Source organism: Malania oleifera, chromosome 11, assembly GCF_029873635.1.
Source record: "Malania oleifera isolate guangnan ecotype guangnan chromosome 11, ASM2987363v1, whole genome shotgun sequence".
Taxonomy (NCBI): Eukaryota; Viridiplantae; Streptophyta; class Magnoliopsida; order Santalales; family Ximeniaceae; genus Malania; species Malania oleifera.
The window spans coordinates 61,326,752-61,351,151 of NC_080427.1; the positions used below are offsets into that span (position 1 = coordinate 61,326,752).

Sequence of the window (24,400 nt, forward strand, 5' to 3'; positions counted from 1 at the left end):
GTTAGAGAGGAGAGAAGGGAGAGATAAAGAAGGAGAGGAGAAGGGAAGGAGGGGCTCCCGGGGCTGAAGAAAAAAAAAAGAATTTATAGCAAAAAAAAAAAAAAAGGGAAGCCCTACGCCCAGCCATGAGAGATCCAACTCGGCTGCATGGCCAAGTCACATCAAAGTTTTGTATGTGTTTTTTTTTTCCTTTTTATTTTTCTTCTTTTTTCTTCTTTTTATTTTTTTGTGAACGAGACCAATCTTAATCCTCTTAGAGCCCGTTTCTCTCAAAACTCAAAACATGGAAGTTGTAGATAATCTTCTCATCTTTCTCCAGAATTTCAAACCATCTCGATCGGAGTTCGGACGGAAAAGTTATGCACTAATTACAAATTGATGTTGGTTTTAGCTCCCAATAATTTTCCTACGAGAAAAAAATACCAAAAATTCATAAATTTCTCAATAAAACCCAAATATTATAAAAATGACACCATGTTAAAATATTGAGAGTAATTAGGTATTTAATTTAAAATATACGCCCCAATGCACGAATTAAAATGCCTAATTATGCAGTTTAAGTGCGTAATCAATCTTGATGAGCATGACCCTAAGGCATGACACAGTCGAAGACATTAAAGATTCAAATTCTAGATTTCCCATGAGTTTTGAATAAGGTGCACACAAGAATGATGGAGGGGTGACTTGGTCGACAGCGATGATCTTTTACGCGAGATTTGCTGCAAACTTTCCTAACTTGTAAAATAAACCTTCTTTTGATTTGCTCCCCTTTTATTTTCACTTTCTTTGTTATTATTATATATATATTTTTTTTGTTCTATTTTTGAAGTCTGCATTGTTTGGAACCTGAGATACTTCCTATAGGTCCCTTAGGAAACCTATCTCTAATCCAAAGAAGGCTGAATCGTCAAAATTGAAAGCCATGGTAAAAAATATCCACCGATTCCTGCTGAACAAATCCCGGAACCTCGGCTCCCTGCCTACCTATGGTAGGAGAGCAACACCTTTGGCCTTTTAGGGACTACTTTGTACCTAATGCATACACATCGTTGTCCTACAATTGATTCCTAAATGTTCAAGTGGCACAATTTGAGATTAAGACTTCAATCATCTCAATGTTGTCTAACTTTCATGGGAATTCCACTAAAAATCCTTATCAGTATCTAGATGATTTCTTGGAGGTTTGCTCCACCATCAGCATACCTAATTTCAATGATGACACCCTTCATTTTAGGCTCTTTCAATTCTCTCTGAAGGATAAGGCTAAATGTTGGTTAACATCCTTAGAGCCAAACTTAGTAACCAATTGGGCCACTATGTAGCATGAATTTATGAAAAAGTACTTCCCAATAGGGAAGACTAACCAGCTACAAAGGGCAATCACAAGTTTTGCACAAACGGATGGGGGACTTTTCTTTGAAACCTGGGAGTGCTTTAAGGACCTGCTCCATAAATGCCCATATCATCAAGTCCCTGAGTGACAATTAGTCCAAACTTTTTACAAAGGGTTAGCTAAAAGACATAGGTCTATGGTTGATGCATCGTGTGGAGGTACTTTCCTCATACAACATGAGAACAAGGCCTGACTTCTCTTTGAAAATTGGGTTGAAAATTCTCAACAACTCATGGCTGCCACTCGTAGACTACCCAATCCATCAACCTCTAAACCTAGGGAAGTCTATGAGTTGGCTACAAGCCAGGATCTAGCACCTACTCTACTTTCCATATCCAAAAAATCAGACCAGTGCTTGTCCTTAGGACCGCAGACAATGACGTGTGCAGAGGTTTGTACAATCTGCTTTGACCCTTCCCATACATGTTATAATTGCCCCCACGCGCATTCCCAAATTGATTTTGTGCAAGAGGAAGTGAAAGTCACCCACAATTGGTATGATAAGCCACTCAATGACCCTTACTCAAACACCTACAACCTAGGTGGAAACAGCATGCCAACTTCTCTTGGAGGCCACAAGCTTCGAGTTCTTAATCCCAAAGACCTCCACAAGCCCTTAACGCCTTGCCTTCACGCCCATGCCAAAATTTCCAAAATCATCATAATTCAACCCCTAGATTTTCAACCAGTCACCAACTGTCTCTGCCTAAATATGACACATTTCAAGATACGGTGTTGAGAACCCTTAAGAACATTGAGGCTTATCGCCAAGTGGATAGGAAAATCCTTCACTCTCACTCCCAATCCATCGTGAAGCTAGGAGCCACCTTGGGGCAATTAACTGCTACTTTGAGTCAGAGGGACAAGGGCAAGTTGCCAAGTCAGCCCATAGTGAACCCTAAGGAAAAATATGGGGTGGAATGTTAATTGGATGCTGACCTTTCATCATATTATGAGCAAGCTTAGGCAATATGCACCCATAAGAATTGACAAGCCTCTCCTAAATGGAATTAAGCAATCACCTGCATTCACAGAGTTCCTTAGGGACTTATCAATGCAAGAGCCAGGGTCAAGGGTGCACATGGAAGGTTTAGTTAAGCAGGATGATCGTATGAGCTCCGTGATACTAAGGCACCTAGTTCCCAGACTAAAAGACCCTGGCTTGCTCACTATTTCGTGTGTAATTGGCAGTTCCACCATTGATAGGGGTCTTTTAGATTTAGGAGTGAGTGTGAACATCCTTTCATACTCAGCTAATTATAAACATAACACAGGAGATGCAGCCCATCTCATTCATTTTGTGTCTTGCTGATCGATCTCTTAAGCAGCCCCGGGGTGTGGTAGAAGATGTAGTAGTCAAGGTGGGAAATTTTCATTACCTTGTTGATTTCATCATTTTAGATATGGAGACTTCCACAAATCCGATCCATGTCCTTTTGGGATAACCATTCCTAGACATAGCCAATGCTTGCATTCAATGTAGGATGGGGATTATGGACATCTCATGAGGTCATAAGCAACTTAGGCTGAACATATTTAATGCCTCCGAACATCCACTTAATGCCGTCCAAGCTGTGGACGAATACGTGATTGAAAAAATTGTTAGGGAAGCAGTTCCTTCAATGCTATAGAGAGGACCCTTTGCACTCCAGCTAAAAAACCCCACCATTTATAAATTAAAGGACCCTTTTGAGCAATTTACAAACAAAACATGATTGGGTCCCCAATTCTGAAAATAAGTTAAGGGTATACAAGTTCGGGTGTGAGGAGGATAAGGGGGAAATCGATGTCAACTTTGAACTAGGATGAGTTTGAATTGAGCTTAAATGCATCCAGCTGAAGACGGTAAACTTAGCACTCCAAAAAGGTAAGCCAATAGTTTTTTTTTTCTTTTTGGGGTCTTTAGGTTGTTTAGGATAAATTTACTAGAAAGTTAGAGTCCTTAGAGCAGGTCTTAGGATAAGTTAGGGGTACGACTAATGGGACGACCATTACGCGTGTAGGCAACCTGGTCCAGTCCCTGCATTGTACTAAGATGTGAAAAATACTGCGAAGGTCAACCATGTCCGTGACCAGCACTGAGTTGGGTGCGTCCTGGTCAAAAACATCGAGAAATCGTTTAAAACATGTTCTGCACCTAACCTTTTTTCTCCCGCCTCCTTCATAACCCTTCAACTTCATCATTATCTCCCACACCACAATGTCTTCCCCACCTACCCTAGGGCAAATTTCCTCCCCAAACTCCTCTCTAGACTCATCCTATGCTCCGTTACCGACTCCTACTATATCACAAATATGGAAGGAACTATGCCTTTTGTGCTATGAATTTGAGTTCCTTTGATCCTCCATTCCTTAGTCCCACACAACGATACAGGAGCAGTTTGAGCAAGGGATTTAGACCATCCTTGCACTTATTTTTCGTGGTTCGGAAGAGGCTTTCTTGCTCATTCTGATGGGGCTACCCAGCTTTATTCTGACACTAGGGTAGACCAACCATCTGTAAATGCCATGGATTTAGGTGGTAGGGATTTGAATGACCATTCTCGAAGGGCAGCTGACAACGAGTAGGATAGAGTCTGGACTAGTCGGTTCAAGTATTTTGTGTGCGCCTACAATATGTACTGTGCTTTTGCGGCACACTTTTTTTTTTTTTTTCCTTTCTGGTGTCCCACTATGATTTTGTGGCATTTTCAATGCTTGTAATGACTTTATCTAATTTTTAATTTTTTTTTGCAAATGAATGAAAGCTTTCATGGTTCATTTGGCTACTACATGTCTTTTATGCTACAATGTATTTTAGCATGCATGGTATTTCTAGATATTATGATATGCGAGTACACTGTTTGTTATTACTGGCACCGTGCACTGTCCTCTCCCATGCCCGGGTTTGATCTTTCTTTCTACATTTTAGTGAGGACACTGAAGTTTTAAGTTAGGGGTAAGGGGTGGCACATTGCATGGCACATTTCATGCACAAAAATGACACATTTTAAAATTTTTGAAAATTTTCCAGTGAACCATGCTGACATATATTTGACACCCTTTACATACACCTATATAACCAAGGTTACATGCATAAGCCTCCCAGCTACATGATTTCATTATGCTCACTAACAATGTAGTGAATTAGTTGTGGAAAATTCATATGACATGGTAGATAACTTGATGTTACTCCATGTAGTTGACTAGTCATTTGTTTGGGTTAATACTGCTATGCAAACTATTATATTTACATGTTCATGGGACTAAAAACACACTTACACGTGATTTGTAGCACTTAGGGTTCTTTGAGAGCACTAAGAGAACAATCGTGCCGACTATGACACCTTGTGAGGTACTGTTGTGCCATTCGTTTATTTCTTGAGTTTTTGATGTCAAACTCTGAGTTTATAAAACTCAACCTTCCTTCTTTGGCTGGATTTTCTTTGTCAACTAGTCTTTATTCTTGTACTTGCTAGCCAGGAGGTGACATTAAGTGGGGAGATATAAATCTTGGTTTTGTAGCTTACTCAAGACATGAAGGCTAAGCCACCTTTAGAGACAGACTTTTTTCATGGACTCCTATTCAAGCTACATTCTCATTGGAAACATGAAGACATAAAAATGTGATGATTGTCGTAACTGACCATGCAAAGAAATAAAATAAAAAGCGAAGAAAAACTTGAGCGGAGAAAGATGAAAACAAATATATACACCTGCTCCGAGCAAATATAAGGAGGGCAAGCTAAGGACACGACACTACCATTCGACACGTATGAAGGATCTTCTGCTAACCAATGCATTTTTTGAATTCACACTTAGTTTGGGAATAAGTTCATCTAGGGTGGTATTGATTAAATACGGCGAGTAAGTGAGAAGATGTTAGGGTGAAAAACCAGACACCTTAGTAAGGGCTGGATTCATTTCCTATACGACTAGTCCACTCCACATTTCTAGTGTTTGTTCTTCAAATATGTGGGACGTTTGATCATGACAATCTTCCTCACATATGAGAGTGTACCCATTTTCTTGAGTAAATTTTTAGGGAATAAACCAGTGAGCCTGAGTCAAGATGACCATTATGTAGGTGTCTCAGAGTACTCTGAGTGAGGCAAATCATATACCTTACACATGCCCTATGAAGTGGCCTATTCATACTTGGATTTACATGTTAATATTAACTCTGAATTATAATCATGGGTTGACTCTCTGTGAGTTGTGTCTTGAGATGGCTGTGTTATGCTGATCTTTGCAAGATTAAACTGTTGTGGAGTGTGTGTTTGTATAATAGAGTCATGTATAAAGGAATTTGTATGTAATAACGTTATATCTATGTATGTAAAATGGTATGATTATGCTGGATGCGTTCTTATTTTTGTTTACTGAACTGGTGTTTGTGGTATCACCCTGGAAATCCTCACGAGACTAGAACTCGTCCACTAGGATCAGCCTAGGGGTTTAAAGCCTTGTTACATATGGTAAATGCAATCGTGTTTCCCACAAAAGAGGATGTAGGTAGGATTTGGTAGTTTTCTTAGATTTTTCTTTGCTCGAGGACTAGAAAAGTGTAAGTTGGGGGTTGTGATGAGTCCCTTATGTATCTTTGTTTATCCTCATTTTACTATGTAATTGCCCAGAGTTATTATTCTTCAAAGTTATGCAAATTTTGTTTGTCTTCTTAGGAAAAACAGGTTAAACCCATGAAGTTGGACACTAAAAGAAGTCAAGGAGGATTTGGAAGGCTCAAAGCTCAAATTAGATGTTCAACCGAGTTCTTGAAGCTTTAGATCATCAATGGACAAGAAGACGACGCTCGACCATGTGGCACGACCAGCAAGACACAGGGGCAGCTTAGTCTTCCACTATAGACTCCAAGGTTCGAACTGAGATCTAAATGTTGCAAGGTTTGACCAAGTTCTCGACCAAGGGACTCTCTAGGGCGACCACATTGAGTTACTGAGATAGAACTGAGAGCAGAAATACCGAGAGTCTCAACGAAGTGTTCGACCAAGAGACCTTAAGGGGTCATGATGTCGAGTTCCTGAGATTTCTTGAAGATCAATATCTTGCAAGTCTCGACCAGCAAGACCATAAGGCATGACGCAATCGAAGATATTAAAGATTTGAATTCCTGATTTCCCACGAGTCTAGACTAAGGTGTGCACAAGAATGACAGAGGGGTGACTTAGTTGACAGCAACGATCTTCTGCACAAGATTTGCTACAAACTTTCCTAACTTGTAAAAAAAACCTTGTAAACCTGAGAGCCTATTAGTATTTTCTATGAACAAAAGCTCTGGGTTCTTCTTTGGCCTCTCTTAGTTTTGTGACAAACCTAGGATGTTATTGAGAACCAAGTTAGATTAATAGTAATGTAGATTTCTGGGTTATGCATGAAGGGTATGATGGCCTGTGACAACTAGCGGCGTTCATGTGTTTTCCAATGTATATTACATGGTCTTCTTTTGTACTTCCCCACGTTAGTGATGGACGTGATGAATGCAAAGGAATGATCTTTTTACTTGCTTTTAATTTACTACTTTCTTTACTTGCTTTCGGTTTACTGTTGTGTGAGTGATGAAAGGTTGTAGATAAGGATAAACACTAATACGTTTTCGTTAGGGGGAAATAGTTGGCTATGGATTCCCCGGAGGTGTATGTGATCGTTAAGACAGGGCATACTTTGATTCCCGACTATGCTCCGTACGGTTGGTGCACCCTTGCTACCATGTTCCCTCATATGTCCCTCTTTCACTTTGGCTTGAGATTCTTGGGTTAGTACTTCTATCGAAGCCTGAAGGAGCATGGTCAGAGGCATGGCGTTCAGCTCCTGATTCAGCCATCAGCATCACTTTGTAGGAGTAGGGTAATGTAGAAATTTACTTGCTTTCTAGTAGTGTAAATTTACATCCTTTCATTTAAATGATTTTCAGTAGTTGGATAGAAAACAACATAAAAAATATCATCTTTTTACTCCTTTTCATAACAAGGTTCTAGTAAACTAATTTGGAAGAGGTTTTATAAACTGGGCATCAAGTCCCTGAGGATCGACATCCAACTTACTCACTTTCTACAGAACTTGGGATAGTTAGGTAGTATAAATTTTATTTTTGGTAATTAAGGACCCAAGCCTTGGCGAGCATACCAAGATGCTTTAAAATCTAGAGGCTTTAGGGTAAGTAGAAATAAGATAGAACATGTGAAATGAAATTTGAGTAATAATATGAGGAATATTAGATACAAAGTTAAACTTGATGAAGAAGAAATCAATAGCACTTGTCACGCCCCAAACCTATGGGGTCTAAGGTTTGACTTTCTATAATAATTGCACACGCGACGTAAAAAATAGAAATAATGGAAATAAATAAAACCTCATAAACTTTTATACCAAAGTGCTAAATAACTGCATTACAGGAGTATCTCCAACATCAAAATTAATATTCTTAAAAAGTTTCAAAACATAAAAGTGTTTCCAGCTGCATCAAACTTAATATGCTAAATCGCTCTCTCTAATCCATCCCATGTGCCTGCTATTCTTGATTCTCAAGGTGCTCCTCAAAGCTGTTAGTAAGGGAGGGGAATAAATGGGTGAGATGACACTTAGTAAGTAAGAAAGATTATATCAGTGTGTAGCTGTTCACTATAAAAAAAAAAACCAGTGCAATAACTCGATGATGAACAATACTAAAGAAGCAAACACTCGGTAATAAGAAGAATGAAAGTGCAATCAAAAGACACAAGATTTATGTGGTTCAGTAGGGTTACATTAGGGTCAAGCTTACATTAGGGTTACAATACATTGATTATGTACAAACCCTAAGCATACAAGAACCTTAGATCCTATCTAAACCATCCCTATAGCAATCCATGCAGAAAAATCCTCCGATTTGCCTAATCTAATAGCCTTCCGATTTGAATAACGTGACGTGCACTGACTAAAACTGTCGATGGTTTAGGCCAAATGGTCAATAGTTTGAAGCCAAGAAGTAACACCTTGCATTCTGCCTAAAACCATTGATGGTTAGTGCCTAAACCGTTGATGATTATCCTTTTTCCTGCAGCCTCCTCTCAAGCTTTTGCTTCTCACTTCACGTAACTTTCTTGGTACATGCATTTCCACTCAAAATATGAGTCATATCCCTAACAATCTCTATCTTGGTGAATATTTACCACTTAGGAAATCTGAAAGCATAACCACTGCTCCACCTGAGACAGTAGATTAGGACCATCTCCCGTCTAGCACTTGGAGATGTTGATCAAGTCTAAGAAATGCTTGAATTTTTCCGTTGTGATCGGCTATGTCAACATATTAGCCACATTGTTAGATGTATGAACCTTCTCAAAAAGAAGTTCCAATGAAGCAATTAGTTCCCCAACCCTGTGATACCGCACATCAATGTGCTTCATCCTCGCATGGTAATCTTGATTTTTTGCCAAGTAGATGGCACTCTAACTATCACACTGTATTTGAACTCCACCTTTCTGGACACTCAGATCTCTCACTAATCCCATAAGCCACAATGCTTCCTTAGTAGCCTCTACCACTGCCATGTACTCTGAGTCAGTAGTAGACAAAGCTACAAGTGACTGCACCATAGACCTCCAACAAATAGGTCCTCCCATAAGGGTAAATACGTACCCTGTGGTAGACCTCCTATCATCCAAGTCTCCTGCGTAGCCAGCACCCACATACCCTACCCCTGATGGATCACTCTATTATGCACAGAATCTCATGCCATATCCAATTGTACCCCTCAAGAACCTGAGAATCCACTTGACATCATCCTAGTGCTATCAACACAAATTCGAGAAGAACTTGCTCACCGCGTTGACAACATGTGCCAGGTTCAACCTCAAACACACCATGACATACATCAAACACCCCACTACACTAGCATATAGGACATTCGACATATCACAAACTTCATCATCCGTCCTTGGACATTAGGCTGTAGACAGCCTGAAATGACTCTCCAAAGGCGTGCTCACCAGCTTAGCAATAGCCATGCTCAACCTCTCCAGCACCTTCTCCACATAGCCACCTTGAGATAATTATAATGTGCTTGTAGCTTTGTCCCTGCGAATCTCAATGCCAAGTATCCTTTTGGCTGCACCCAAGTATTTCATGTTGAATTCTTTTCCCAACAAAGCCTTTAAACGATTTACCCCGGTCATGTATTTAGCAGCAATCAGCATATCATAAACATACAACAGCAAAAATATGAAAAAATCCATAAGACTCCTTACATAGATGCAACAATCGTAATCACGCCTCCTATAGACAATACGGGTCATATAGGTGTCAAACCTTTTGTACCACTACCTCAGAGACTACTTTAGATTATACAGTGACTTCCTCAGTTTGCAGACTAAGTGCTTCTATCTAAATTAGCTAAACCCCTTCTGGCTATATTATGTAAATCAACCCCTTTAGGTCACCATAGAGGAATGTCAGCTTTACATCCATATGCTTAAGATGCAAATCATGTTGTGCCACCAATCCCAACACTACCCTGATGGAAGTGTGGCTGACCACAGGGGAGAAGATTTCATCATAATCTACTCACTTCATCTGTGAGTATCCCTTTGCTACCAAGCGAGCCTTGTACTTCTATCATTCCCTTTCCTAAACTTCTTCCATCTTCCTACATACCCACTTGCATCTAATTGCTTGCTTCCCACCTGGAAGCTCTACTAAGTCTCATGTCTAGTTCTTACGCAATGACTTAATCTCCGCCACCATAGCACCTATCTAGTCACCCTTCTCCTGCCTATGCATGGCCTCCTGAAAGGTAGTATGATCCCCACTGCTAATGATAAGCACATAAGACACTAGATTGTAAAAACTATACATAGGGGGTGGCTTGATGATGCATCTAGGTCTATCTACAGCTATGCTACGACACGGTTGCTGGTCATCCGAGCAAAAACTCCCTGTGTTTATAAGATTGTCATCTCCACCCTGAGTTTCTAACTCCACGTGCACCACCATCTGATCTCTCAGGCTAGGACTCCCTACATGTTCTCCCTGAGTGTCTAACTCCACCTAAATCACATGCTCATTGCTATTGCGATTTTCTAGCACATGTTTCTCTATTTCTTCCTGAGTATGATGCAACATGGTTTTCTCATCGAAAACCACGCCCATAATGATCACCACCTTTTTTGTCACTGGATCCCAAAGCTTGAACCCTTTCATGCCTTTCTAATATCCCAAATAGATGCACCATCTAGACTTCGCCTTAATCTTAACCTCTCCTCACCAAGAATGTGCGCATAGACGAGACACCCAAATAATCTTAGTCTAAATTAGTCTACCTTGTTACCAGTCCATACCTCCTCAGTAATTTTTCCATTTTTTGATGCCCTTGGTGATCTGTTTAGCAAGAAACAAGCCATACTAACCACCTCGACCTAGAAATTCATAGGAAGCTCAGCTTCAAACCTGAGGCACCGAGCCCTTTCAGTTAGAGTTCGATTCATCCTTTCTGACACACCATTTTGTTGCAATGTTTGGCATATGGTAAAATTCCTCCTTATGCCATACTGATCATAGAACTCTTTAAAACCTGAGTTTGTGTACTTAGTTCATTGTCTGTCCTGAGGAACTTGATCTTTCTCCTAGTCTAGTTTTCCACCTTAACTTTCCATAGTTTAAACCAAGTAAACATCTTTGACTTGTGACACATGAAGTAAACCCAGACCTTTCGTGAGTAGTCATCAATAGAACTCACAAAATACACATGTCCCCCTCAGGATGTCACTCTCACTGGTCCTTAAATGTCTGAATGAATATAGTCCAGTACTCCTTCCTACTTGTGCGTGGTTGTTATGAACTGAACTCGATTATGCTTCCCGAGCATATAGTACTTGTAGAACTCCAGCTTACATTATTTTACTCCCTTTATAAGATTTCTCTTATGAACATCCTTTATTCCATGCTCACCCATATTCTCTAAATACATATGCCGCAAAATAGTACTGTTAGACTTAGACTCTGTAACTGTAGCTCCACCTACAACCGTTGTACCCAACAATTTATATATGTTATCTAACACTCTCTTCCCCTTCATCAAAGTCAAAACACCCTTGCTCACCTTCTTTACCCCACCTTCGGATTTGTAACTAAACTTGCTGCAATCTAAGGTTCCTAACAAAGCAAGATTCTTCGTTAACTCACAACGTCCTCACCACACCATTGTACATCCTGATTCTAAGATTCCCCATTTCAATCACTTTGCATGCAACATCGTTTCCCATTAGAACGAAACCAGAACTAACCAATATGTCCATAGTGTACCAGCCCTTGTTAGGCTTCATACGATAAGAACACGCCAAGTCCAAGATCGAAGAATCCGCAAACTCATCCGACCCCGAACCAAGAGCATATCTCTGTCATTGCTCCCAAAGTCTCCTTCTTCAACTACATTTTCCATTGTTGACAAACTTCTTTGATTTCAGCAACTCCCTTCCTCTTCTTCGGACACTCAGCTTTTTTGTGCCCTCTTCTCCCACACTTAAAACACTGCTTGTCCCTCTTCTTTCTGGACATGGACCAAGCTCTATGGCTGCTTGATCCACCTTAGAAACAACTCTGCCCACAATCCAAATTCCCTTTCACCATGAGCCTTTAAGCATGTAAACCCTCATCACAGGCCTTCTTCCTTTGGTGGAACCCCATCAATACACTCATGATGTCCTTCAACTCCAGGGTTTATTTTCCCCAAGTCAACGTCACAACCAGGGTTTCACATATAGGAGAGACGTCGATAGGGAATTCAGCAGCATCAATGCTTTATCCTCTTCCTCAAACTTCACATCACCTTGCTTCAGATCAGTAATGATCTGATTGAAAGTGTTGATGTGCTGAGTCAGGTCCAAATGCTCCGCCATCTTAGGCCAATAAAGCTTTTGCTTAAGGTACGACTTGTTCGTAAGCAACTTGGACCTATACTGTCTTTCGAGTTTTAGCCAAACTATAGTCAGTGATTCCTCATCCATGACATTATGCATCACGTCATCACCCAGACAATGTCGGATAGTGAACATAGCCTTTGCTTCAAGCTCCTTCCAATTTGCATCATTTATGTCGTTCAACTTCTTTCCATATAAAGCCTTCACCATCCTTTGCTGCACTAGTCGTTCCTTCACTCTCTGTTTCCAAAACCCAAAATTACCAGTTCCATCAAACTTATTCACATCAAACTTCATTGAAGAGACCCTAGGCATTGAGAACTAATAGTTTCGATACCACTTTTTGTTCGCGGAAGCACACTCTCTCACAAAAATTAATCAACAAACAACAAATTCAATCACTCGATGATGAACAATATTAAATAAGAAAATGCTCAATAGTAAGAACAAAGAAAGCACTGATAAGAATGGTGTATTCCTAAGAGGGGGTGAATTGGAAATATAAAAACTTTCTAGATCAATTTTTCTATATATTTAGATCTACAATCAGTATAACTCAGCCTAGGGTCTCTCTAAAACAATTACCAATCCAATAACGATATACAGTAATAATTTAAATCATGCACAACATTCACAATATATCAAATATAAGAATACATGCGCAAGAAAGTTAAGTACTAAAGAGTTAAAAAGACACAGAATATGTTATCGAGGTTCAGCAACCATGCCTACATCCTTGTGTCTAGCAAATCAGCCGGAGGATTCCACTAATGCTCACTTAATGGATGGAGTGACACCATTTACAACACCCTCTCCTTACTAGGCGAGGGAAACCCTAGCTCACATTCACAGGGTTGAGCCCAACCTATAACTATACCTTATAGGACGGTGCTCCTAGTTCTCCTAGCTGGGCCTGAACCAATCTAGTGCATGTTATAGGCCAGTGCAATCCTCTTCCGATGGTCATACGACTGGAATACAAAAAATATGAAATAAAATATTTCATACAAATATATGCTTCTAAACTATGCAAATGATGTATAAAGTAAAGTTCAAATGCACTCTTGTATGATGTGAGTTTATTCTTAGTAGAGTATGTAGACTTTATCTCTCAAAATAATATTTGTAATAAACACAAAAGCAAGCTTTTGAATCTTGCAATGAAGATGCAAAGATTTACAAACTGTAGAGATTTTTCCTAAGTAATATTTATCAAGGAAAATAATTAGGGAAAAACTCAAGCTAACTCTCTAAAAACAATTTTAAAAAATTATGAGTATGAGAGTGTATCAGCTTTGAAATGAATATAAAATACTCACAAGAATGTATTCACTCAATCTTCAAGTTGCAATAAATGTGCAAAATGAAGAGAATGAATATATGTACTTTTTTTAAGATGATTTTGCAAAGTAATAAATGAAAGAGTATAAGTGGATGCTTGTGTGAGTATAAGCAACAATAGCACAATAAATTTTGAAAGAAAATCAAGCTAATCAAAAGTTCCTAATGGTGCTTTAAGAGGGGCTACATATAGAAGTCCCACAAAATGTGATTGTTGGGATACGCTCATCAGTTTTAGAAATGATTGTTGGATTCCAACAGATAGAGTGTTGAACCTCTCTTAATTGATCGAAACTATTGACAATTAATTTGTTGAAGAGGCTTTTTCTGGAAAATTTTCCATCTTTTGTATTGGACCATTAACATTTATCTTTGTTTAGAGGATGCGTCTGTATCTCATATATGATCCTTAACAAATTTTGAACCGCTTTCGGTTCAAATCCCCTTAGTCTTCTATTAAACCTAAGATTCCAAAAACACCGCTTAACATTACTAATCAATAAATTGCTCACATTAGCCTCTTTTTGGATGGATAAATAAAAAAAGGTTTGGAAATAGTCGACAAAAAGGAGTTTTTCCAACCTAATTATCCTACCAAAATTATGTTTTTTGTCAATTTCCCAGTCTAACCAAAGCATGATCATAGAATAAATGTTTGTTTTCATAAATGCCACTCCACATGGTACAATTATTTGAATTTTTAATTTGTGGTTTGCAGCAAATCATATTGCAACTATATTTGAAGAAAATCATCGTTGTCCATAAGTTGTTTACCTCTGTATTGAATCTCAAATTTCATTTACTAAGCATGGTTTGATTCATAAGACTAAGATTTTTGTTTTCAAGTCCGCCATTGTGAATTGAAAGATTAAAATGCCTCCATCTAACCAATGAGTACTTGTAAGATTTTGAATTGCCTCGGAGGAGAAAACTTCTTTAGATTTTTTTTCAATTTTGTTTGCCACAACAACTGGAATAAAGAGAATGGAAGCATAGTAAGTTTGCAAATTTGCAAAAGCAACTTTGATGAGGATTAATCTGCCTCCCAATGAAAGGCACTTAGATTTCCAATTTGCTAACCTCCATACAATAACTCTTTTAATGACCAAATCCCAAGCCTCTATGAAGCATGTTTTAGCCCTCAAAGGAAGGCCCAAATAGGTTGTTGGTATAAAACAACATTGCAGTTCAAAGATTTTGAAATAGGAATCATGTCTACAATCTGCCCAATAGGGTTTTAGCAAAATTTAACTTTAGAACAACCACCACTTCAAAACATAACAAGATCACTATTGTAATATATGGCTCATATGTTGAGAGGAATGCATGTACAAAGAGAAAAAAAATGGTAGAAAATGACGTACGAATGCTGGTTTTCAGGAGCAAATTTTCGATGGTTTGCATGAAAATGTCAATAGTTTTATCAGGATGAGAAGGAAATAGTCAACTAATATGTAGTGTTTTATCGTTTGTCTCATCTCAACATTAAATCGTTGACGGTTTTACTCAGTTACTCAGTGCTAGTTTTTGAATTTTGAATTGGGAAGTTGTATAGGTTGCATTTTGGGGGGAAAACCTCCAAGAGGTTATATATACATGTTGCATGATGTCACTCAATGTCTTTGGACACAATATAGTAAAAATTCACTATTGTTCGCTCCCATGGATATAAGCATTGTCAAATCACGTAATTATTTGTGTCATTGTTTTATTGCTTTCATTATAATATGTGTGATTGTGTTTTCTATATATTTTACTATTAAGTGCTACATTGTGAGATTGTTTGTTTCTGCTACGCATTGATTTACACAAAAAACTTGGTATCAAAGCTATTGGTTTTCAATGGCTTCTGGGGTTTCATCTGCATAGCTTGAAGTTGTTAAATTTGATGGAATGAGAAACTGCAAACTATGTCTGAGAAGAATTAAAGATATGTAAGTTGGAAGGAATTGAAAGCAAAGGTCGTAGCGACTATCAGGTTTTTTCTAGCCGATGAGGTGTTGTATCACATCATGGATGAGGAATCTCGGTAGAAACATAAAATTCAGTATATGTCTAAGTCCTTAACGAACAAATTGTATCTTAAATAGAAGTCGTATTGGCTTAAGAAACCGGAGGGTTTATATTTGAACTAGCACATGAATGTATTCAATCAAATAATTAGTGATTTGATGTGGATTGATGTGAAGTTCGATGAAGAAGACAGGCATCGATGCTATTGAATTCCCTATCAGTGCCTCATACTTATGAAAATCTAGCTACTATTCTTACATAGGGAAAAGAAACACTGAATTTGGAAGAGGTTACAAGTGCTCTTCTAGATTTTCATCAAAGAAAAAAGGCCAGTGATGAAATTTCACAAAGGGCTTGTGGTAAAGGGTAACCAGGAACATGGGAGAAGCAAATTCTAGAGTGGATCGGGTTATAATAAGTCTTGGCCACGATCCAAGTAGAACAAGGACATAAGATATTTTAAGTGCAAAAAAAGGGGCGCATAAAATTGGAGTGTCCGTAAAGGAAGAAAGGGAATGCAGAAAATCAAGAGAGCTCTTCAAAATCAACGAATGTAGTGGAATAAGGAAACTCGAAAAATGGTGATGGTGATATGCTTTATGTTTCATTAGGGTCAGATCGTCTTACAAATTTTTGGATCCTAGATTCGGTGTGCTCTTATCACCTGACACCAAATAAAGAATGGTTCAGCACTTACAGGTTAGTTAATTCTGGTTTTGTTCTTATGAGAAATGATGGTTCATGCAAAATTTTTGGAATAGGAAACATAATAATTAAAATTTTTTATGGTGTTGTGAGAATATTATGTGATGTAAGATACATACCGGATTTACGAAAGAATCTAATTCCATTGGGTACTTTGGATTGCAATGGGTTTAGTTACAAGTCTGAAAGTGAGGTAATGAAGGTGTGTAAAAGAATTCTAATGGTGATAAAAGGGCAGAATTTAGCAAGAAATATTTATGCACTGCTAGGTACTACAGTTGTAGGTGGAGTTGCAGCTGCATATTCTGAGTTAGATAACACTATTTAGTGACATATGCGGTAAGGGCATATAGGTGAGCATGGGATTAAGGAACTTCATACGAGGAATCTTTTGAAGGGTATCAAAACATTCAGGTTAAAGTTATGCAAGTATTGTGTTCTTGGAAAATAGAATGGGGTGCAGTTCAAAACAGCTACTCACAAGATAGAGGGTATTCTTGACTACGTTCATTCAGACGTTTGGGGGCTGGTGAAAGTAACATCGCAGGGTGGACATATGTACCTTTTGAGTTTTATTGATGATTACTCATGAAAGGTCTAGGTGTACTTCATGTGGAACAAGTCAAAGATGTTTTCCAAGTTTAAATTGTGGAAAGCTAAGGTAGAAAACCAATCTAAGATGAGAATTAAATGCCTTAGGTTAGACAATGGAATCGAGTACACTTATCTAGGTTCATGGAGTTTTGTGAACAACATGGCATAAAAATACATTTCACAGTATGTTGAACACCACAACAAAATGGTGTGGTGGAAAGGATGAATGAAACTTTAGCTGAAAGAGCTCAGTGTCTCTAGTTGAATACAGGGCTTCTAAAGAACTTTTTGGCTGAGGAAGTGAGTATGGCATGTTTCTTGGTTAACTGACCATCAAGGGCATCACTAAAGGGGGAAGTTGTAAAGGAGGTGTGGATAGGCAATGTGGTAGACTACTCTAATTTGAGAGTATTTGGTTGTCCAACATATGTGCACAATTATAGTGAGGAGAGATCAAAGCTTGATGCAAAATATAGACGCTGCATTTTTCTGGAGTATCAAAAAGGTGTGAAAGGGTTCAAGTTAAAGGATCCTATGGCAAACAAGGTAGTGATCAGTAGAGATGTGGTTTTCGATGAGAAAGACATGGTGAAACGTAATCAGGATGGAGATGAAGAGAAACATGTGCCATAAAAATAGAGTAGAGATTAGCATGTGGTGTAGGTGGAGTTAGAGACTCAAGGTAGTGATGATAGATTTCAGAATGTAAGGAATTCTAACTCGGGAAACTAGCAAGATCACAATATTGCTATACACAAACCTAGACGCACTATCATGCCACCGTCTAACTATGGATTTGATGATTTGGTGCCTTATGCTATCATTACCAGTTGCAAAGATCCAAATACTTTTCAAGAGGCGATGCACAGCTATGAGAAAAGTAAATGGATGAGTGTTATGGTGGAGGAAATGGAGTCATTGCATAATAACCAGACATAGGATTTGGTGAAGCTTCCAGAAGGAAAGAGAGCAATAGATTGCAAGTGGGTGTATAGGAAGAAAGAAGCAGTATGAGAAAAGGAAGGTGAGAAGTTCAAGGCTCAGTTAGTAGGAAAGGGTTACTCGCAAAATAAAATAGTTGATTATGATGAAATATTCTCCTTTGTGGTCAGACACACTTCAATCAAAGTAGTTTGGAGGAGCTAATCTACATGGTACAACCAGAAGGGTTTAGTCAACTCAGACAAGAGCATTTGGTTTGTAAACTGAATAAGTCACTTTATTGGCTAAAACAACCTTCGAGGCAATGGTACAAACATTTTAACTCCTATATGATTCAGATAGGCTAGAAGAGATGTAAGTATGATTGTTGTGTGTATCTTAAGAGTCTTGATGCTGGTTCTCTTATTTTTCTGTTGCTTTATGTTGATGACATGCTAATTGCTACAAAGGATATGATTGAGGTAAATCAGTTGAAGACTTTTTTGAATAAAGAGTTCGACATGAAAGATTTAGGTGCAGCCAAGAAGATTCTTGAGATGGAGATTCACAAGGACAGAACTATAGGGAGATTGTGGTTATCTCAGAACATTTACGTGGAGAAGGTGTTGGAGAGGTTTAGCATGGCTAATACAAAATTGGTAAGTACACCATCAGCGAATCATTTTAAATTGTGTACTGCTCAGTGCCTAAGGACGGATAATGATATCTGTGACATGTCAAAGGTTCCTTATACTAGTGCAGTTGGGTGATTAATGTATGCCATGGTATGTACAAGACCATATCTGGCACAATCTGTCAATGTGGTACGTAAGTTTCTTTCAAATCCGAGTAGGCAGTATTGGGATGCCATCAAATAGATTTACAGATACTTGTGCGGTACTTCTCACTATGGTATCATGTTCGAGAAGAAACAAAGTGATCCATCATTTGTGGAATATGTAGATATAGACTATGTAGGGGATCTAGATCATAGGAGGTGTACAATAGGGTATGTGTCTACCCTTATGGGAGGGCTTTTTTGTTGAAGGTCAATGGTACAAACTCTGGTTGCATTATCAACAACTAAGTTAGAATATATGGAAGTCGTCAAAGTTGCCAAGGAAGCATTATAGCTTACAGGTTTAGTCAAGGAGTTGGGTATACAACAAGGTGTAGTTCAGTTATGTTGTGTCAGTTAGAGTGTTATTTATTTGTTGAAGAATCAAGTGTATTATGCATAAACCAAGCATATAGATTTGAGGTTCCATAGGATCCAGGAGTTGATTTCTTCAGGCGAACTTGTGCTTGATAAAGTTCACACTTCTGAGAATGTAGCAGATATCTTGACAAAGTAAGTTACCAGGAATAATTTCAAGCATTGCTTGGACTTGCTTAGTGTCTCCAGTTTTTAGACCGCAGGCGGTCCCAACCTATTGTTCCAAATGGAGTAGGGGTTATGTTTTCAATTTTTTCCTAAGGGGCGTATATTCACCAAGTGGATATTGTTGTAATATGTGCCTCATATGTTGAGTGGAATGCATGTACAAAGAGAAACCATGGTTGAAAACAATAGATACTGGTTTGCAAGAGCAAATCGCCGACGATTTGCATGAAACCGTTGACGATTTTGTTAGGATAAGAAGGAAATAGTCAATAGTTATGAAGTGTTTTATTGATTATTTGGTCTCGACATTAAACTGTTTATGGTGTGTTTGAAACCGTCGTATCAATTATTCAGTACTGGTTTTCAAATTTTGAATTTGGAAGTTGTATAGGTTGGGTTTCGAGAGGAAAACCTCTGGAAGGGTTATATACACATGTTGTATTATGTTACTTAGTGTGTTTGGGCATTGTCGAACCACGTATTTCTTCGTGTCATTATTTTATTGTTTTCATTATAATCTATGTGATTGTGTTTTCTAAATATTTTATTGTTAAGTGCTGCATTGTGAGATTGTCTGTTTCCACTACGCATTGATTTGCACAACAATCACTTTGAACCATATAGCTTTTGAAAGTGAGTCTTTACAAAATAAAATTATATCATCAGAAAAAAAATTGATGGGATATGTTAATGGGTTCGTTATTTTGCTTGAACTCCTTTTAACAACTTTAAGGAGTCTACTTTCTTAGTCATCAACCCAAATGATTCCATCACAATAGTAAAAAGGAAGGGTGATAAGGGATTTCCTTGTCTTAACCCCTAGAACTATTGAAGTAACATGTTGCTTCACCATTAATGATTATAGAGAAGGATGCATAGAAAATATAGTTGAAGATCTAGTTCCTCCATTTTCTTCCAAAGTTCATGATGTCAAGAATATTCACTAAGCAACTCCAAATAACATGAGCAAAAGCTTTTTCTAAATCAAGTTTTCACAAGTCACCTATCACCTCCAAAGATCAACATATTCAATTGCTATAAGGGATGCATCAAGAATTTGTCTATTGCTTATAAATGCAAATTATATTTTACGAGGTGGTATAAAAAATTCCTTCTATTGCTTATAAAGGCAAATTGATTGCTGGAAATAATTAAATGCACTACCTTCCTCTGCATAAGAGAAGGAATTTTTTATACCACCTCGTAAAATATTCCAACCAAATTGATAGGTATAAAATCCTTTATGTTTGTAGCCCCTCCTTTCTTGGGTATCAACACTAGAAAATTTGAGTTCACACTTTTCTCAAACTTTTATGTAGCATGGGATTCTTTTAATGCCTCCAAAAAATCCTATTTGAAAATGCCCCAACTTTTTTGTATTAGAGACAAAGCAAAACAATCAGGACCAAGAGCTTTATCACCATTTTGGGAACCAATTGCATGCCTAACTTCTTCATTGGAGAAAGGTAACTCAAGTTCTTTGCTTTTACCAATAGAACTTCTTCATTGGAGAAAGGTAACTCAAGTTCTTTGCTTTTACCAATAGGAAGCTTTTCGAAATCTCTCATATTGAATTTAGGTCTCTATTGTTGTGACTCTTTAGAAATTTTCTAAAAATAACTGACGGCTGCCTCTTTTATGATGCCCTACGTGCTGCACAAATTTCCATTTACCTTCAATCGGGATATAAAGTTAATTTTCTTATGGAAGGATGCCATTTTGTTGAAATTTTTTTAGTTTCTATCCCCTTCTTAACCAAATTTCTCTAGACTTGACTCTCCAAGAGGCTTCCTTAGCATCTAGTAATTGGAGGAGTTCCCTTCTTACTAACTCCATCATAGTTTTATCGTTAGGATTTAGAGGGGCTAATTCTTTCTCTTTATTCCATCTATCCACTGCATCAATAAGTCTTTTCTTTTGGGCCATAGACTTCACAATATACTTGGTTTTCCATTTCTTGAGGTGAAATTTGAGTGTCTTCAATTTTTAAAAGATAAAAGTTGAAGAACCTTTGAAATATGAGCTATTCCACTATTTCTACATTAATTTAGGAATCTCCTTTTTTTTTTTTTTTCTAGACAAAAATTGTCAAATTTGAAAGGGATCTTGCCTTATTTAATGGTTTTTTAGCCAAGCAATATTGAGTTATGATCCAAAATGCATCCAAAGAAAACCTTCTAGCATAGCCTTGGATGATTTTCTTCCCATTTCAAGCTTAACAAAAATTTATCTGGCCTAGAGAATATTGGGTTATCATGATTGTTTTGACCACATGAATTCATCTCCATTTAGTGACAGATCAATACGATCCCATTTTACTATGAATTCAGAAAATCATCTCATGCTCTTATTGACATTGGTGCTAGTAAACCTTCCAAAAAGGAATCTGATTTTGTTGAATTCTGCATAAATACACTAGGGTGAATTAAGCTTTTCTTTTGCATAAGAGAAACTCCACATGTGATGCACATAATGTCCAATTTTTTTCACACGCAGTCAGTCCCAAGCCGAGTAAAGGAGGAGGGTTGTGTTAGGTAGTTGGTAGTCAGCATAAAATTTGTCAGATCACTATGATATGAATCCTTACCAAATATTTGCTGCAGTGTCCCCTATGAATGACACATTGCACTTGTACCATCCAAGTGTAGTAAAAAGTAGGCGATGATGGGCTAGGCCATCACCCCAAAGTGACGTGTCATGTCAGCGCCCGGGTACAGTGTCAAATATGCGAGGGTTCCTACATCATTATGGATGTGAGCAAGTAAAGACGTTAGTTCATGAAACTAGGATTAGATTGGCAACTTGAAATATAGGGACACTTAAGAGTAAAAGTATGGAAATTGTGGACCCAATGATTAGAAGATGAATTAATATAATTTTCCTTCAAGAAACTAAGTGGGTGGGGGAGAAAGCTAGAGAAATTGATAAATCAGGATTTAAACTTTGGTACACTTGAAAAGAAAAACATAAGAATGGAGTAGGAATTATTATAGAGAAAAACTTAAAAGATAGTATTGTTGATGTAAATAGAGTAGGGGACAGAATTATAAAAATCAAGATGGTATTAGGACAAGAGATAATAAATTTCATTAGTGCTTATGCTCCTTAAGCCGGCTTAGCAAAAAATCTTAAGAGACAATTTTGGGAAGATATGGATAGGCTTATACAAGGCATACCAAGGACTGAGAAAATATTTATAGGAGAAGATCTGAATTGACTCGTTAGAAGGGATAATAAAAATTATGAGAGGATACATAGAGGATATGGATAAGGAGAAAAAAATGAGTCTGGAGAGATGATCTTAGATTTCGCTATGTCATATGATTTTAGTATAATGAATACTTTATTTAAGAAGAGAGAAGAACACTTAATAACCTTTAAAAGTGGATGTTAGCTTTGGTGCAATCCCAAGAGGGGGGTGAATTGGTATTTTAAAAATTTGTTCCCTCAGTCAATCCACTAATCTAGCAGCAGTATTACTCAACCTAGAAGTAATCTAATTATGTATGAAATAGAAGATATGATATATTAACCAAATGTACATACACTACAATTTTAGTATTTCTCAACAAAATACAATACCGTGTCAATCACATGCGCAATATATTCAGCAGGAAGTTAAATCAAGCACAAAGCAAAATATAATGCGGGAAATGTAAAAGTGACACCGAATATGATATCGGGGTTTAGTCAATCCTGCCTACGTCCCCACCTTGGCATACCCACACAAGGATTACACTATAAGTTCACTTAACGAGTGGAGCGGCACCTAAACAATCAGGTCAATTCATAGGGGCTGACCTCAACCTTTACAAATTCTCTTTGCGGGCAGAAAAGGCCCTAACAATCCTTACGAGCTGGATTATCGCCCCCTCAGACCATGCCTAGAATACAACATATTTCACAATAATAATTGGATATAGTGATTATGCTTCTCAATTAAGCAGATATGTACCAAATGTAATCAATCAACCACACATCAACAGTATAGGAAATTGTAAGCTCTGTGATGTGATTTTTGTGCAAGCAACACTCAACAAAATATAATCACAAATATGTTCAAGAGTGTTCTAACAAGCTATTTTTTTGAAACTAGATATATCAAATCTCAAAGCTAGATTAGGGTTTCAGAGATGCTAATCAAATATTCAAATCAAATCAAAAATTATTTTCCCCAATGAAATAACCTCAAGAGTTGTTTGAAAAATAATATAGCTTGTAAAATATTTGCACACAAAAACTATAGTTATAGGAATCTTGCAATGACAATGCAAAGATCCACAAGCTAATGAGTTTTTCCCAACACTAGAATTATCAAATAAAATCTATGGGATAACTCTTTGCTTAACTCTCAAAATATCAACAAACAACCAAGCACAATGTTGAGAGTATTAAGCAATCAATGACAAAGCAATAGCACAATAAGCACTCTCACAATACTAGGATTTATCAAAGGAATGAGTGTATGAGAGGATTTGATGAAGATTGGGAAAAATAAGCTTTTTGAGATTGAGAGGATTTTTTCTAATGACACTAATCTCTTACTCATTTGCACAAATGATGCCATATATATAGAAGTAGGGTAAATTATGATTGTTAAGGACATGAGGGTAATTATTAGTATTATTTAAAATCCATTTAAAAATATTAACCTCGTTTAACCCTTTTTAAAATCGGTAAAAAAATAAACAACCAGAAAGTTTTCGGGTGGCTGAACCATGGTTCGGTCGCCCAAATAGACCCAATGAAAAAAACTAATTTTTGAAGTTCGGTCGCCTGAGAAAGGGTTTGGTTGGCTAAACATAGGTATTTTCATTATGTCTGCATTTCGATCGCTTGAACTATCATTCAGTTGACCGAACTCAAGTGTTCAGTCACCCAAGGCCATTTTGTACGCTAAGTTCGAGAGCCCGAGTTGTTGAAAAGGTGTCAGGTTAGGAATTCGGTCACTCGTAGACGTTACATTCAGTTTTGATTCTTTCGCCCGAAACCAAGTCAACCTGCTGAATTTTCAGCTGTTCAGTTAACCGAGGTGTTTTGAACACCCAGGTTTGGTTGCCCGATCTCTCATAGATTTTGACTATTTAGTCCAATTTATTTCAATTGATTCCCCTGATAATGTAAGTGATTATGGGGACTATTTTGTGCGATTTTGTA

At 37.7% G+C, this 24,400-nt stretch overlaps 1 non-coding gene across 1 annotated transcript; it reads right to left on the reverse strand.

Moving 5' to 3' along the window:
- Positions 1 to 1,365: 1,365 nt before the first annotated feature.
- LOC131143551 (small nucleolar RNA R71) lies at positions 1,366 to 1,471 on the reverse strand. Its single transcript, XR_009133538.1, has one exon. It is a non-coding gene; the product is annotated as a small nucleolar RNA R71 (small nucleolar RNA).
- Positions 1,472 to 24,400: the final 22,929 nt, after the last annotated feature.